Source organism: Mauremys mutica, chromosome 12 (assembly GCF_020497125.1).
Source record: "Mauremys mutica isolate MM-2020 ecotype Southern chromosome 12, ASM2049712v1, whole genome shotgun sequence".
Classification (NCBI taxonomy): Eukaryota; Metazoa; Chordata; order Testudines; family Geoemydidae; genus Mauremys; species Mauremys mutica.
In genome coordinates, this window is record NC_059083.1 from 43,627,865 (window position 1) to 43,641,915 (window position 14,051).

Below are 14,051 nucleotides of genomic sequence, written 5' to 3' on the forward strand. Positions count from 1 at the left end.
GTTCTCAAGCAGCATTTTTCTTACTGTAGCTATTTGTAAATTTCAGTTCTTATCAATGGAAATGTTTTTTCATGGTTTGTGTGCGCAAAGTGAAATCAACATTTGCTGACATCTACCGATAAAATCTAATCCTTTCAAGTCTAGGGATATTCAATTCACAGGCCAAAAACTTGCTTAAGCTGGAATCAATGTTTCAAAGGCCTGATTCTGACATACGCTAAGGCAGCTCTGCCTCAGTGTAAAGGAGACGTAGTGTCAAAAGTGTTGCCAACACTGATTTTATAATGAATTTCATGAACATAAAAGAATGGCCAGACTGTGTCACCAATGGTCCATCTAGCCCAGTGTCCTGTCTTCCGACCGTGGCCAATGCCAGGTGCCCCAGAGGGAATGAACAGAGCAGGTGATCGAGTGATCCATCCCGTGTTGCCCATTCCCAGCTCCTAGCAAACAGAAGTTAGGGACCTAAACAAAGGAAGTTTCTAGTTGTCTTGGTTGCAGAGAAAAACTTAAAATGTGACCTGAGTCAGCCTAAAGTCTGAGAATCAGAAGGCAAATAGAAAGAACTCAACATTTATTAGTATTTTTATTTTTTAGTGTCACAAAAGGCATCACATCATTCTGGGGGTCCTGACTCATGATTTTCAAAAGTTTGGGGTTGGCAATACTGTGCCACTGAGAACTCAGGCCTTAAATCCCCATCCCCCATGGAAAGCCCCCTAATTTCGTGCCATCATTTATCTAAAACTGCAGAGTTAACAGATAGGGAAACAGAGAGGGCAAGGTGTGGGAATGTGCACAGAGCCGGGCTGTGGGCCGAAGCAGCAAATGTGCACAGCCCCCCTGGATTGGGAGTGAAGTAAAGGAATCACTCAGAATGCTCAGTTTTATATTTAGGTCCTTAGAGCCTTTGCTGGAGAAGCCAGGCCTGAAAACAAACTGATCACAGCCAAGGCAATATTGCCAGCACTATGTAAGCAAAAATCAAGAGGCTGCTGAAGAAAACATGAGGGTTTTTCTTCTAAAAATTATATTCTGGACTGTTTGTTTGTTTGTGAGCAGTCAGGATTCGCTCTGGTCACGTACTCAACCTTTTCTACTCAGCCCCAAGAGCAAGAAACTTACTTTTCTTAAAGTGAGAGCTGAGATTGTCACGTAATCACAGGATTCCAAGAGCTGTGACATTAAGAGAAACACCAGCTAGTGAAGGAGTCAGTGTGAAATTAGGAAATCTTGCGACAATCCCAGTGTGACATTTTTGTGATTTAATGTGGACAGGAAAGAGCTGCACTCCTAGCTATTGCAGGTCCTTACCTGGCCCCCGTCCCTGCACTGTCTGAGCAACTCACAAACTTCCATGTGCTTAGACTCACTATACTGCTGTGCAGAGACACCTGTACCTGCCAGTAGTGTGGGGGCAGAGTCAGGGAAGTGCCTTCAGCTGAGGTTACTGAGCATGCTCAGTCTGCGTGAGCATGCTCACTACAAGGCAAGCAGCAATTCAGTGGGGGGAAGGCACATGGGTTCATTTGTCCCCCTCCTCCCCACACAAAGTCTCTGCTGCTGTGCGATGTGGAAGGTTGTTACCCCCATTTAGAAGAGGGGTAAGTCAGGCCCAGACAAAATAAATGACTTACCTGACTTCACACAGAGCAAACCTGGATCTGTGCAGGTTAACGTTGCACCTTAACTACGGGGCAAACCTTTCCCTCTGCAGCCAGAACCTGGGAGAAGAGGATAAGGAGACGGATGGACGTGCCCAGAAAGAGTTTGTCTGATAATCATCTCACTGACCCTCCCCAAAGGGACTAGGCCAGTCTGTGCTGAGTCAGGTGATAATGGGGAGATCACCAGTCCCTGATGTGGTCTTTCAGGGGGCTCTGCTACCCCCTGATTGGCTTCCTTTGGTTGGCCCCTGGCATCTAATCAGGCCTAGAAGTCAGTGCCTTTGGGCTGAGTCTCTAGAGGCAGCCTGAGCCAGGGGTTTTACCCTTCTATACAGGGACGTCTGTTTTCTAGCAAAATCAAAAAAAGAAAAGGAGAAAACTCCAAAGAGGGTCCTCCTTGCGCTCACGTACGTGAAAGTGAATTCTCTCTCAGTCCTCAAGGAGACACCTCGAGAAGGAGATGTGCTGAAGCAAAGCCACAGAGATCTCCAAGGTTGCCCCTGTCCTGCACCCCTGTCTTGCCTGGTTGAGGTCAAGATCTCTCTGTGAGATCATCACCTCCCCACCACCTTTGTCCAATAGGCTGAGGTCCTGCCAAAGGCCCTTGTGATGTCACTGCCACACCCACCCCTCCCCTGCAGTGCTGATGTCCTGCCCCTGTCCAGCCACATTGGATGGTTGAGCTGCTTCCCCTGGATCACCCCATTCAATGACTCTTCATTGTGGGATGACACCGACTACACAGTAGAACACGAGAGTCTCTTCCCCAGGCCGCAATCAGCTTTTCATAAGTTAGTAGACTTTATGGCCAGAAGGAACCATTAGCGCATTTAATCTGATCCCTTGCGTATCCTAAGGCCTCCTGTATGTCAGAAGAGCTGGGTTTTTCTTTTACTCTAACAGTTTCCAGAAAGGCATCTAGTCTTTATTAGAAGATCTCAAGTGATGGAGAAGCCATCATTTCTCTTGGTAGTTTGTTCCAATGAAGAATCACCCTTTTATAAATCTGGGTCTTATTGTCATTATACTTTTTCTGATTTCTGCTTCCATCCATGCGGGCTTGTCATGCCTGTCTCTGCTAGATAAAAGAGCCCTTTTATACTCAACATTTTCTCTCCATGAAGTCAAGCAACTCACCTCTCATTCTTCTTTTGTACATACTAAACAGATTGAGCTTTATGAATGTCTCATTACAAGGCATCATCCCCATCACTCAATTATGAATCTTTTCTGTACCCTCTCCAATTTTTTTAACATAATATTCAAAATGTGGACACAAGAACTGGATTCAACATTCCAAGATCAGTCTCACCAATGCTGGATCACTTCCCTTTCCATACTCACCACTCTATTCATCCAAGAATGGCTTTAACCTTTTTTACCACAGTTTCACATGGACAGGTTATGTTGAGCAGCTCATCCACTATGGCCCCGAAATCCTTTTTAGGATCACTACTTTCCAGCGGACTGTCCCCCATTCTGTAGGGTGCCGCCTGACTCCTTTGTGACTGGAAGTATGGGTTTGCCTATGGCTTTATTAAAACCTAATTATTCAGTAAGTATTTTAGAAGAGCTAGCCCCATAGAGAGAGAATCATGAATTGCTCAAAGACAATGAATGGAGAAAAGCAGCAAGAGCAATCGAACACATGTTTGGTTATGGCTTATTTCCTTGGCCTTAAAAGTGAGTAACAAGGACCTGAGTCTCCTCCCTCACAATAGCCCCATGCTCGCCCAATCAGCACTGAGACTCCGAGAATCAGAAAGCTGAGAGTTCTCACTAGATGTCCCAGGTCACCACTGGAGGGAATCACTCTTAGAGCACTATGCTAGCCACATGTCTTTGGGAGGACCTCCCGCAATGAGAGTTGGAGTGGAACCTCCCCCACCACTGCCCTCCACTCCACATGCACAGAGGAGGTCCTGGTGGTGAAAGGAGAGCAGGGGGAAAGGACAAAGATGCAAGAGAAGAAGAGAAAGGAGGAAGGGACAGGAAAAGGGAAACAAAAAGGAGAAACCCCAATGTCCCCAGTGATTCTAAGGGACAAAGTCCTAGGACGGAAATAAAATGCTGCCCCCACAATTAGTGTTTTCCTTTCCTATAATTCAGCCGGCACCTGATGGATCAGACTGAACAGGTTCCAAACCTCTCGGAGGCTCTTACCTTCTATACAGGGACGTCTGTTTTCTAGCAAAATCAAGAAAAGAAAAGGAGAAAACTCCAAAGAGGGTCCTCCTTGCGCTCACGTACGTGAAAGTGAATTCTCTCTCAGTCCTCAAGGAGAGACCTCAAGAAGGAGACATGCTGAAGCAAAGCCACAGGGATCTCCAAGGTTGCCCCTGTCCTGCACCCCTGTCCTGCCTGGCTGATGTCAAGATCTCTCTGTGAGATCATCGCCTCCCCACCACCTTTGTCCAATAGGCTGAGGTCCTGCCAAAGGCCCTTGTGATGTCACTGCCACACCCACCCCTCCCCTGCAGTGCTGATGTCCTGCCCCTGTCCAGCCAGTGGTGAGCTGGAGCCGGTTCGCACCGGTTCCCAGGAACCAGTTGTTAAATTTAGAAGCCTTTTTAGAACCGGTTGTTCCACGACAACAAGTTCTAAAAAAGCTTTTAAATTTAACAAAAGCTCTGGCAGCTGTCCACCTCGCCCTGGCCCCAGTTCACGTCCCTCTCCTCCCCTGAACGCTCCGCCCTCCTTCTCCTCCCCGTCCCCTGTTTCCCGCGAATCAAATGTTCGTGGGAAGCCTGAAACAAGCAGCAGGCAGGTAAGCTGGGGCGGGCGGGTGGGGGGCGTGAGGAGGGCTCCAGGGAGGCATAGCGGGGCCCAGTCCGGCTTCGGCTGAGCGGCTCCCTCTGGCCCTGGCCTGGCCCCGTCTGAGCACCCCAGCTCGGTCCCAGCCAAGCACCCCTGGCTCGGCCTGGTCCCGGCCGAGCGGCTCCAACCCGGCCCAGCTCGGGCCCCACAGCACCGAGCAGCTCCAGCCTGGCCCAGCCCAAGGAGTCGGGCCCCGGGGTGCTGGTCCTGGTCCCGGTCCCGGCCGAGCGGCCCCGGCCCCAGGCAGTGTGGTAAGGGTACAGGGAGCAGGGAGGGGTTGTTGGAAGAGGGCAGGGGAGTTTGGTGGGTTGTGGGGGGGTGGATAGGGGTTGGGGCGGTCAGAGGGCAGGGAACAGGGGGATTGAATAGGGACAAGGGTCTTGGGGGGGCAGTCAGGAAGGATCAGGAGTTAGATGAGGCGGTGGGGGGCAGTCAGGGACAGAGAAAAGGGGTGGTTGGGCAGGGGTCCCGGGGGGCCATCAGGAATGATAGGAGGGGTTGGATGGGGCGGCAGGGGGCAGTCAGGGGACAGGGAAGGGGGGTGAATGGGTCAGGGATCACTGGGGGGGTGTCAAGGAACATGGGGGGGTTGAATGGGGCACGACTCCCCGGGGGGATGACCCCCTCGTGGGGTGAGGAGGGAACCTGTTGTTAATATTTTGGCAGCTCATCACTGTGTCCAGCCACATTGGATGCTTGAGCTGCTTCCCCTGGATCATCCCACTCAATGACTCTTCATTGTGGGGATGACACCAACTACACAATAGAACACGAGACGCTCTTCCCCAGGCTACGCTCAGTTGTTCATAAATTAGCAGACTTTATGGACAGAAGAGACAATTAGAGCATGTAATCTGACACCCTGCATATCACATGCTTTCTGTATGGCATAGTAGCTAGTTTTTGACTAAACACGTTCCAGAAAGACATCTAGTCTTCACTAGAAGACATCAAGAAATGGGCAATTCCCATCACTTCTCTTTCTAGTTTGTTCCTTTGGTGATTCATCCTCACTGTTGAATATTTGTGCCCTATTTCTAATATGAATTGGTCTCTTTTTTGAGTTTCCAGCCACTGGGTCTTGTTATGCTTTTCTCTGCTAGATTAATGAGCCCTTTACTACCCGATATTTTCTCTCCATGAAGTCACTTCAACACTTCAGTGATGTCACCTCCCGATCTTTTTGATAATCTAAACACCTGGGAAGAGGCTTTTTGATAATCTAAACAGGCTGAGCTCGTTCAATAGCTCGCTAGCAGGCATTTTACTCCAGCCCTCATTGCTTTTTGCTGCCCCATCTCCAATATTTCAAAATCTTTTTCAAAGGTGGACGCCAAAACTGGATGCAGTATTCCAGGATCAGTCTTACTGATGATGTGTCACCTCCCTGTGCTACTCACTGCTCTTTTCCTACATCTAATGATGACGTTAGCCCTGTTCACCACAGCATCACACTGGTTGCTCATGTTGAATGGCTTGCCCAGCATGGCCCCTAAATCCTCTTCACAGTTAGTGCTTTCCTGGATACACGTCCCCATGCTGTAGGTGCGGCCTGCATGCTTTGCTGCTAGGTACAGGACCTTTCATTTGGTTCTTTTCAAACTTGTTTTCTTTGAGTGGGTCCAGCTTATCAAGGGATCCTATTGCTCTGTGTCACTGCCCTGTCCTCAGCATTAATTACCACTCTGCTAATATTTTATCACCCACCAATGTTAGCGGCAGTGATTTTATATTGCGTTGCAGTTCACTGATATTTATTTTCAAGAATTAGTCCTTGAGAGCCTCTTCATATTCCGAGTGCCCAGAACCTGCTCCGCACAGCCTTGCAAAATAGGAGAGAGAAAAAACAGAACCTTGATTAGCTTGATGTTATAGTTGTGGAAACTGAGGCACACAGAAGCAAAGAGATTCGCTCATGGTCAAAAAGCCAGGAATAGAAAATGGCAGATCTGCTGCTAGTCAGTCCTGGGCCCTAGCCGTGTTTGTCCTGGCCTCTCTGCTTCAGCTCCAGTAACAACCCGAGTAGAGGTTTTCTTCTTCTCCATGTTCTTGAACTTCACATCACAGCAGAAGAAAGATTTTTTCTTACCGGCTGGCTCTAATGCATGTGGATGTTGTGACAGTAGAATTAATTATATTGTAAAAATAAGAATGGATTAAAGAAATGTTGTATGTACCTTTAAGCAGAAATAAGAAATGTTGAAATACAGGTGCCAGGAAAAGAAACATTAGGCATAAACAAGGGTGCTAATGGCGAAACATTAACAGAAGATGGGTAATAGTTAGTAAGGAAATAAGATATGCATGCCTAGCCCAGGTAAACTTATCTGATTCTGCTTCCTTTGTTATCTTGTTAAGTTCTCACCCTTTTATCTGTATAAATAAGATAGTTTGTGTCTTGCATGGGGCTCACATTATCTGGGTGTTATTAGCAGAGCGCTGTGCTAATAAAACAGAGTTGTCTGACAAACTGTGAGTCCTGAGTCTAACTTTGACAATTTGGAGGTTCCACCGAGATGGCAACCATCTTCACTGGGGCTGTGTGATTCCTGACAGTTTTTGTAGGACGACCGTGGCAGCCGGCACCTGGGCATTTGGCCCGAGCGGTCCTCCACCAGAACAGAAAGGCGCACAACCACAGTGAAGTCTACGCCATCAAACCTGTTGGTTCCCACTCTGTTCTGGTAGGGATCCCGGGATCTGACATCAGGAATCAGGTCAGGTAATTATTTGTCTTTTGTCCGGACTGAGGACTGTCCTGTCTCTGTGTCTATCCGTTCTCCTGTGGAGTGTTTGAGTCTGGGTGCCATCTCCGTCCGGGGATCAGCCAACCAAGGGGTTCCTGTACCCACGGTCTGAGTGAGTGGAATCTGCACAATCGCAGCCGCACCGCACTTTGGGTAAAACCCCTGGTGTGAAAGCAAGGGCGATTGAGGCAGTAGCCTGTGGGCTCCTTTTGTATGTTGCACCGGGCATCGCTCTGACGAACCCGAATTTCCTTCTTGTGCGATTGGTGTGTGAAGTCCTCCTGTATGGGTAACCAGACGTCTAAGTCGGGACAGTTCCCTAAACAAACGCCGGCTCATGTATGTATTTAGGATGGGTCCAGACTCCTGTAAGAAGGGTCCGGACTCCTGTAAATTTCTGGAAAAATGGTCTAGGCTAACTCAGGGGGATCCCAAAACTCAGTGGCCACTGTTAAAATCTTGGAACAAAGACCGAGTGGACGTCTTAAAGGACAAACTTGACCAACCTAAAACTAAATTGGCTAAAGAAGAGGTTAATTGTTTCATTCAGTGGTGGGAAGAGGCAAATCGTAGCTGGACAAAATCAAAACTCGCCTCTCTCAAATATTAAGTTAAAAGCTTTATTAAAAGCCTCCTCTCCCACCACCAGACCGAGCGCTCCCCTTTACCCTGTTCTCAAAAAACCTCCACCCCGGATCGATCCAACCCCCTTAATACTCCCATCTCATTGTAAAAAGGACAAAAAGCCCCTTGTTCTGTTCCCCTTTGTTGTCTGCCTCAAAAACTGATTCTTTAGTGTTCCATTACCAATTCAGCAAAAGGGGGGGGGCGCTCCTCAACTAGCCCCCACTCTTCCTGGTCCCTTTCCTTGAACATTTCTTTCAAAATTGTGAAGTGACCACAATATCACTCACAAACGGTTCATTGGAAAAAAGCAGGATCGGGCCCAGAAAAGCAGGCAAGCAACAGATAAAGAAACTGAAAAACAGGTTGGAAGCCCTAAGGGCATAGTGTCAGGAGTAAGAAAAGCAGTAAGCGCAGGCATGAACCCCTGGAACAATACTTAAAATGGTGAAATCTGAGGTGATAAGTTTATCTCCCAAAATGACACCTTTAAGTGATTTAAGAAAAGAGAGTGAAAAGTGAACTCTACAGAGGCTGGAGAGAATTACGCAGTTAAACTTTGTGAAAATGTTAAAAAGGACCATGTTAAAGAGAGAGAATTCTTGGTTTCTTTGCAGCCATTCTGAAGGGAAAATGGGCCCTTTTCCAGAAGAATGCCTGTAAATAATCCAAATATATATACAGCTATGTAAAAACAAAGCAGTGTAAAGGAATGTTAAGGAAAAGAAAATGTGTATGTATCTATTTGTCTGTGAAAATATGTAAAGTTCTAAGAATCTAAACCAGCACATCTGGTTTGTAAAACTCCTGTTTTGTAGGTGTAAGATAAATTGGTTTTGTTTTTGTTTTTAATGCCACTAAAAATTCATTTGACTCGTTAATTCAAAGTTGCAAAACTGACAGACCTTTTGCAAGACACAGGTAATTAGTGTTGTTTGGCTTTGGGATTTAGCATTTAACCCTTAAGGGGTAACTTGATTCTTTATAAAATTTAAAATGTTTTTAAATAAAGACCAAGTCATGGCTGCAATAGGGCAGTCGAAATCAGGAGAATAGGGAGAGATTCTGGAGTCTTTTTGTTTGGTTGGTTTTTTTGTAACAATAGCAGATAGCTGTAGTGAAAGAATAAGAAATTAACAGTGACCCTCTGAAGCAACAGCAGAGGTGAGGTGCACAAAACAAAAAGAAGCAATGTTAAAAACACTGAGCCTTAAAATGGCTCTGTGTAATCAGACTGTCACTTTGATAAGGGTACATGAAAACTCTGTAAGAACAAAAGAAACAGTTACACCTTATGTAAAAATTGATATGGCTAATGTTTTTTAAAAAAAGTTGTAGTATAGAAGGAATGTGCATTTTCCCTAGGACATGTGCAGTGTACATTGTAGAAAGGGGTAAAAGAAATGCAAATGAAACGTGCTACTGAATTAAAATCCTATTAGGGCTCCAAAAAGAGCCGCAATAGATTGTTTTTTCTTTTTCAGATCTGTGTGTGTTTTGCAAGCAGGAGTTGAAAGTGGAAAGAAAGCAAAACTCTGGTGGAAGTTGATTGTGTCCCTGTCTCTGAGCTCTGCTGATGGCTTTGAATCCAAAAGCCAAGCCTGTGTTGATGCAAATTACCTAACTGATAAAGGAAGGTGAGAACTGCCAGCACAAAAGAAATTGCCTAAATAAAAAACATGGTATAACAAAATCTTTAATAGATTTGACACTAATGTTATTGTTAATATTAAACATTGAAATAAATGTAATGTTAGTAAGTACCCCTGTAACAGCGTATAGTGTGTATGATTTTTGGAAAAATCCTTTAAGGTAATATGGTAATGATGCTTCTCAGCTATTACCTGTGAATAAACTTAAAGCTTAACACAGCAGGAAAAACATTACAAACTTGGTCTGCTATATAAGAAGAAAAACTTGAGGTACACCACCTCATGAATTTAATAACTAAACAGTGGAATAATTTCCCCATAACCCTTAAAAAGTAGAACCCATTAAAACCTGGCCTGCCTATAGAACAAAAACACAGGAAAATATGGGGGTAATTCCTCTGTTTTGCCTGCAATCAGCAAGGGTATTTGTAAAAGAAAGGAATCTTTTAAGCAATAATCAATGCCACTCTGAAAGGGGTAGAAAAATGTAGCTATGGAATGTACTGAAATGCAGATATTTAGAACATAAGATGTTTTGAGTAATATCAGAGAATATTAAGGTTTTGATACATCTGTTAAAGCAAAAAAAAAGATAATTGTTTAATACCTATCAATATAACTGGATGCAATAAGACAAAATTTGTTAAGTGAAGAAATTGTTGTTAAAATTGCACACCAACAGGCTCTGGAAGCAAAGATATGGAAAGTTAGCCCACTCCACAGATTGCACCTGGGATCCTTCTGGCTACCCTAGACCTCAAGCCAGTGGGCTGGGGAGGAAGGGAAACTATTGAACACTAGAGGTTGTACCAAGTGGACTCCTCAAAAGTGGGTATGCTTATCCATGCCTGTTGCTCCAAAGCCCTGTAGTAAAGACATCTCACTAGGATCCTGTATGTGGGATAAAATTAATAATTAGACCAAAGTATTGTATAATGGGCAATGTGTGTGTTAATTCTTGGAAAGAAGTGATCTAAAAGGATAAAAGTGTTAGCAACCCACCAGTAGACAAATGTACTTGTAATGTAAGTACTGTGTTTACCAATAATCACATTTACTATTTGCCACAACTAAAAAGTCTCAGCTTACTGTAAGCACTGATTTAGCTGAGTTCTCTATCAATCTTGGCATTGAATGGCAAACAGTTACCAAACATCTGTTTAAAAAGGTAAAAAGGTAACATAGTTCCTAAAAACAAAAACAAACAAAACAAACAATGTGGGAAACAGAACCATTCATATTATACACGCAAATGGGGACATGTTAAGAATTGCCACTGCAGAAAGACATAACAGCTTACCATTGGTATAACATATTTTCTGGATGGTCTCCCACAACTACTGGCATACTAATGTTACTACCCCTAATTGTTTTTGGTTTTAAATTGTATGTGTTTAATTGAAATGTTTAAAATGTGCTGGTGGATAAAACAAATGTGTGCAAAGCTAAAGCCACAGGCCCAAATCACCTCCCAGTATTTTCTATTATGTGGACTAAATAAAAAGTTACACTGGCGATTAATAATCTTAGTGTCAAAAGGGGGATATGTAGGAGCAGGATTTTATAATGTCCCATAAGAATTAAAGTATAATTTGATTTCATCCTGCTAGCCACCCTTTTTAAATAGCAGAAAGAAATGACCCACTGGGACTATAAGATTCTGTTTTCCCATATGCATTACAAATTGGGCCCTCTCTAACTCTTTGTTTTAAGATTTAGCTAGTAAGAGACAGGATTCTCTATTGTGTCTATGTTTAAGTAAATTAGAGAAACATTGAAGGCCTGGGTCTCAATGTAAAATTGTCTTGGTTATTAACTGTAAAACTTAGCAAGGTTTAATTTGCAATGCCTTTTTGCTGGATATAAAATACTACTGTTTTTATTCTCAATCTGTTTGTGTGAATGAAGAATGTATGCATCAGGAAAAGATAAGATCTGAAGGCCATTGTTATAGCCAGAGTCGAGGAAGAAGTAGTAAAGAGACTTAAAGAACATCAAAGAATCATCAGGCACTGCTTACTACCCAGAGGGCAGTTAAACTGTCTGGCATTGCAGAGTGGATACATGCTTCGCAGTGTAAGAATGCACCACCCCAGTGAACCAATCATCACCTCAGGACCACGCAGAGTCAATTTTGACTCCAGAAGATGATGTAGAGGAACAGCCTGCAATACCTTATAATCTACGCTCTCATAAGGGTTGCCAGAAGCAGACGACGACCTAAAGCAAGGCCCAAGAAGAAGCAGTAGTGAGCCTAGCGCCTGCTGCCTGATGGACATAAAACCGTGACTGCGGTTCCCTCAGTTGAGGTTGTCAGAACCAGAAGGGCCCTGCCTCCAACATGCGCCTCTGGTGGCGCCTGTTCCTCAGCTGCTGGTGTCTTAAGGTCTGGGGAATCCACAATGACAATTCTTTTATCCAGCAGCAAGAGTGGATAGCTCAGACCCTTAATATTTCTAAATGCTGGGTCTGCAGCCACATCCCAGCCCACTCTCAAACGGGTGTTCCTGTCCTGGCTATCCCACTCAATTCCCCAGACCTCCCTGGAAGACCGTGTCCATTTAACACAATATGGAACAGCAATGACACCTGGGAAGAGGCTAGTGGCAGTTCCTTTATCCCACTTGGGGGAGTAATACACCAGGCAAAAAGGCTCCTGAGGTTACAAGCAATAGTTAAAATAATGGCAAATAAAACTGGAGAAAGTTTAAGAGCCCTGGCCAAAGAAACAGGGGTGATCTGACAGATGGCCCTCCAAAACCGGCAGGCATTGAACATAGTGCTGGCGGCCAAAGGAGGGCACTGTGCTCTCATTGGAAAACAACACCAATGAGGTAATAGATAGCACTAGCCACTTAGAACAAATCACATATCTTCCCCATGAAGAGCCGAGTTCTTTATGGAAGTGGCTAAGGGTATGTCTACACTACCAGATTAGTTCGATTTAAGTTAATTCGAATTTTTGGAATCGACCTTACAAAGTCGAATTTGTGTGTCCACACTAAGGACACTAATTCGACTTTGTGAGTCCACACTAACGGGGCAAGCGTCGACATTGGAAGCGGTGCACTGTGGGAAGCTATCCCACAGTTCCCGCACTCCCCGCTGCCCATTGGAATTCTGGGATTTCCCCCCAATGCATGCTGGGGGGAAAACTGTGTCGAGGGTGGTCTTGGGTAACTGTCAGAATTCAACCATCCCTCCCACCGGCGGGAAATCAGTTCGCGCACTTTTCCTGTCAGTGACAGCGCGGACGCCACAGCACTGCACTGCGATCATGGAGCCCGCTGCGATCATCGCTGCACTTATGGCCGTTGTCAACTCCTCGCACCTTATCGTACACCTCTTCCACAGTCAGATGCTGAGAAGTCGGGCGAGGAGGCAACGGCAGCACGGTGAGGACAGGAAGTCTGAGAGTGGCACAGACCTCTCACAAAGCACGGTAGGCCACGCCGTGGAGATCATGGTGGCAATGGGTCATGTTCATGCTGTGGAACGGCGATTCTGGGCCCGGGAAACAAGCACGGACTGGTGGGACCGCATAGTGCTGCAGGTCTGGGATGAATCACAGTGGCTGCGAAACTTCCGCATGCGTAAGGGCACTTTCCTTGAACTATGTGACTTGCTGTCCCCTGCCCTGAAGCGCTAGGACACCCGGATGCGAGCAGCCCTCACTGTGCAGAAGCGAGTGGCCATAGCCCTGTGGAAGCTTGCAACGCCAGACAGCTACCGGTCAGTAGGGAACCACTTTGGCGTGGGCAAATCTACCGTGGGGGTTGCTGTGATGCAAGTAGCCCACGCAATCGTTGACCTACTGCTCTCAAAGGTACTGACTCTAGGAAACGTCCAGGTCGTCATAGATGGCTTCGCCGCGATGGGATTCCCAAACTGCGGTAGGGCTATAGATGGGACTCACATCCCTATCCTGGGACCGGCCCACCAGGCCAGCCAGTATATAAACCGAAAGGGCTACTTTTCAATGGTGCTGCAAGCACTGGTGGACCATAGGGGATGCTTTACCAACATCAACATCGGGTGGCCGGGCAAGGTTCATGACGCGCGTGTGTTCAGGAACTCTGGTCTGTTTAGACACCTGCAGGAAGGTAGTTTCTTCCCAGACAACAAAATAACTGTTGGGGATGTGCAGATGCCTACAGTGATCCTCGGGGACCCAGCCTACCCGCTAATGCCCTGGCTCATGAAGCCCTATACAGGCGCCTTGGACACTGACAAGGAACTCTTCAACTACCGGCTGAGCAAGTGCAGAATGGTGGTGGAGTGTGCTTTCGGACGTCTCAAGGGGAGATGGAGGAGCTTACTGACTCGCTCGGATCTCAGCAAAACCAATATCCCCATTGTTATTGCAGCTTGCTGTGTGCTCCACAATCTCTGTGAGAGCAAGGGGGAGACCTTTATGGCGGGGTGGGAGGTTGAGCAAATCGCCTGGCTGCTGATTATGCTCAGCCAGACACCCGTGCAATTAGAAGAGCCTAGCGGGAAGCGCTGTGCATCCGGGAGGCTTTGAAAGCTAGGTTCCTCAGCGA